Source organism: Nannospalax galili, unplaced genomic scaffold, assembly GCF_000622305.1.
Source record: "Nannospalax galili isolate Female #2095 unplaced genomic scaffold, S.galili_v1.0 scaffold784, whole genome shotgun sequence".
Taxonomy (NCBI): Eukaryota; Metazoa; Chordata; class Mammalia; order Rodentia; family Spalacidae; genus Nannospalax; species Nannospalax galili.
In genome coordinates, this window is record NW_008352133.1 from 180,085 (window position 1) to 184,202 (window position 4,118).

Consider the following 4,118-nt stretch of genomic DNA (forward strand, 5'->3'; position numbering starts at 1 on the left):
ATAATCTTCCAGAAATGATCAATCATATTTCCATTTATATTATCATGAAAATTTGTATTTAATCCATTTTATATGTTTAATATATTTCAATGATTCTTATTAATGTCAATTAATCCTTAATTGAGCTAAACGGGAGACTTTTTAAATTGATTCCTGAATCTTTTGGATACAACCCAAGTCTTTAGAGTTGGTTGCTTTGGCTTTTTGGCTTAATTTTTTTGTTTTTTGTGCTTTCTCTGATGTTGTTATATGTTTTGTTTGAAAAGATGCAGCTTAACACTGATAAAGACTTATTTTGAGTATTCTATACTCTAATTTTTAGAAAGTTAGGAAGCAAAAAATTAGAGTAAAATAAAAGCCATGTTTTTTATTCCATTTTTTCTGTGAATGGATATATTTTTAATAAAATGAAATACATGATTATCATGTTTATATTTATAGTAGTAGAAAATCTGGAACAAGTTAACAGTTTAATTGTAGGATATCTTATTTAAAACTTAATGCATTCATATAATGGCACAGAATTCAGGTAGTGGAAAAATATCTTAAAGCTATAGATCTGTAGTATAATTTGAGATCAGGGATGGAATACATCCTGCAGTTCTTTTATTGTTCAAGATTATATCAGCTCTCTTGGAATTTTTTGTTTTCACAAAAAATTTGATATTTTTTCAATTTCTTCAAAGACTAGTGTTGGAATTTTGATGGGCATTATATTTAATTTGTAGATTACTTTTGGTACGATGGCCATTTTCACAATATTAATCCTACTGGCCCATGAGCATGGGAGGATCGTTCACTTCCTAGTATCCTTTCAATTTCTTTCTTTGATGTTTTAAAGTTTTATTGTACATTTCTTTCACTTCCTTTGTTAGATTTATTCCAAGATATTTTGTGGATTCTGACACTGTCATAAATAGGATCATTCCCTGAATTTCTTTCTCAGTATGTTTGTTGCAGGTATATAAGAAGGCTACTGATTTGGGAGCATTAATTTTATATCCTTCTACTATCATGAATGTATCTATCACCTCTAGGAGTTTTCTAGTGGAGTATTTACAGTCTTTAATGTGTATAATCATATCATCTTCAAATAAAGGTACTTTGACTTCTTTTCCAATTTGTATCTCCTTTATCGCCTTGATTTGTCTTATAGGTCTATTTTGGACTTCAAATATTAAGTTGAACAGAATAGGAGAGAGTGGACATCCTTATCTTGTTCCTGGTGCTGGTTTAACCACAGAAAAATTGATCAGTGGAACAGAACTGAGGACCCAGATTTAAAATCACACTTTTACAGACAACTGTTTTTTGACAAAAAAGCCAAAAATGTACACTGTAGGAAAGACAGCATGTTCAACAAATGGTGATGGTCAAAATGGATAAAGGCAGGTAGAAGAAGAAAGAAACTAGATCCTTATCTCTCACCTTGCACAAAACTCAACCAAAAACATATTGAAGGCCTCAACATAAAACCCAATACCCTGAATCAGGTAGAGGAGAAAGTAGGGAATACACTGGAACTTACAGGCACAGGAGAGAACTTTCTGGACAAGTGTCCCTGAGTTCTCTTAGGGTCCCTTGCTCCTGGCACTACTAGACAAACCATATAACACATCTTTATCTGAATTTTTTATTGTTTATGTCCTGGGTAGGGGAAATAGAGTAACTTACACAGGAGAACACCCAGAGCCCCATGCCCAGTGCCACCTTCAGCTCTGTGGCTCAGAGGCCTGCAGTTCCAGATTGCTTCTGTGCCCTGCCCACAGTCTCTGTTAGCTTTTGCCCACACCTCAGTGCACCTGCAGTTTCACCCCAGGTCAGTAAATGCACCCTCTCAGGTCCACGCCAGTGAGAAACCAAGGCCAATTTTTTTTTCCACACCACCACTTCTGTCCAAGTTGGCTCCAACTCTCCTCCCTGAGCAGCTAACTCTCCACAGCCAATTCTCCACAGCAGGCCCCATTCCTTGGAGGAAAAATACCCCTCCAGACACAACAAGACTCCTATAATACAAGCATTAGCTAAGTCCAACAATTGAAAAATGGGACCAGGTAAAACTAAAAAGCTTCAGTATATCAAAGGACACCAGCATTTAAGTAAACAGGTATCCTACAGAATGGGAAAAAATCTTTAGCTGCTATGCCTCTGACAGTGGGTTAGTATCTATAATAGTCAAAGGACACAAAACTAAACATCAAAAAACCCCAAAAACCCAATGAAAAATTGGGCCAGGAGTTGAGCAGGATGTTCTCTAAAGATAAAACACAAATGACTGAGAAATATTTTTTAAATGGTCAACATCTTTAGTTATCAGGAAAATGCACATGAAATCCACTTTGAGATTTCATCTTACCTCTCTCAGAATGTTAAAGATTCAAAAAACAAATGCCAGTAAAGATGTGAAGAAAGAAGAACTCTTTAGGATTCCTATACTAAACCCCATCCATCTACAGCTCAGGTGTTGGGGAGAAGGGAGGGGTTCTAAATTTGATTAAGATGTATTATATGAAATGCACAAAAACTCAATTAAAAACTTAGAGGAAAATTTTTTTAAAAAGGGGAATTTTTATCCACTACTGGTGGGCGTACAAACTGGTGCAAGCACTATGGAAATAAGTGTGGAGATTCCTCTAAATGCTTAAAATTGATCTACTATGCAATCCAGCCATACCATTCTTGGGAATATAAACAAAAGACTCTGTACCTTACTACAGAAATACCTGTTCATCCACATTCATTGCTGACCTTTTCATAATATCCAGAAATTGAAAAGGATCTAGATGTCCATCAACTGAGGAATGGATAATAGGATAATAAAAATGTGGCATATATACAATGGAATGTTATATAACTGTAAGGAAAACAAAATTATGAAATCTGCAGGTAAATGGATGGAACTGGAAACTATCATCCTAAGTGAAGTAACCTAAATCCAGAAAGACAAAGGTCACATGTTTAGATGTCCATCAACTGAGGAATGGATAATAAAGGTGTGCTACATATACACAATGCTATTCAGTTCTTAAAAAATGAAATTAGTATGTACACCAGCAAATTTTTGATTGGATATAATGCCCACTTCTAGGGGTGGAACACACATCTGATACTGTAGACGAGAGCAAACCCCTGTGGCAGGGGAGGATATAGGCCCCAGTGGGAAGCCACTACAATTGTTTTGTTAGATGGTTGTTATGCACCTGCTAAAGTACTCGCCAAGCTTTTGTGTTTACACCCATAGGTTAGTTGTTATAGCAGCCATTGTTTAGATATTCTTGCTTCTTGCTGTTTGTGTTTTTATAGTAGATGGAAACCCACTGAAATAGGCCAACAGCCCATGGAAAATTGACGATGCAGAGACTCGAAAGGTCAGCACCTTACACAATAAGAGGAAGATCATCCCACACCTACCACTCCCTCCAAGGCTCATGGACTTTTGTAGAAAAGGTTGGCAGAAAGAATGTAAGAACTGGAGGAAGGGGTAGAGAGTTAACTGGACATGTCCTCCATCCACTATACCAGCAAGCTATACTCACACCTCCTTCCCATACTCATCAAGCAGTTGAGGTGTGAGTCAGTTACTGCCCCCCTCATCAGTCGACTTTAGCTGCACATGGGGGGGGGACTAAAGATATATAAGCCAAGAACACCAGGAGGTACCTCTCTCACCATTTTCTGTGGCTATTGGGAAGTTATAGGATCTATATTTGAGTGTGGACTTTCAATTTCAGCCATAAATGTGGGAGCACCCATGCCTCTGTAAATAAATCCTCACCCTATGCTCTGTTAAAAATTTTTTTGAAAAAAAGGAAATTATAAAATTCACAAATAAATGGATGGAACTGGAAGTACTCCTCCTGAGTGAGATAACCCAGACCCAGAAAAACTAATTTCACATGTTCTCTCTCATAGCTAAATGCTAGCTTTGAAATTTCAGATATGCATAATTCAATTTCGAAATTTGGAGAAGTCAAGAAAACGATAAGCATCCATGGATTGGTGGGGGAGGCTACCTGGGAGAGGTCATAGAATGCAATATTATGAAGAGGAAAGGGGAACATTGGACTAGGAAGGGTTAAAATGGGTGTGGAATGGGAGGGGAAGGCAGTGGAGGGAAT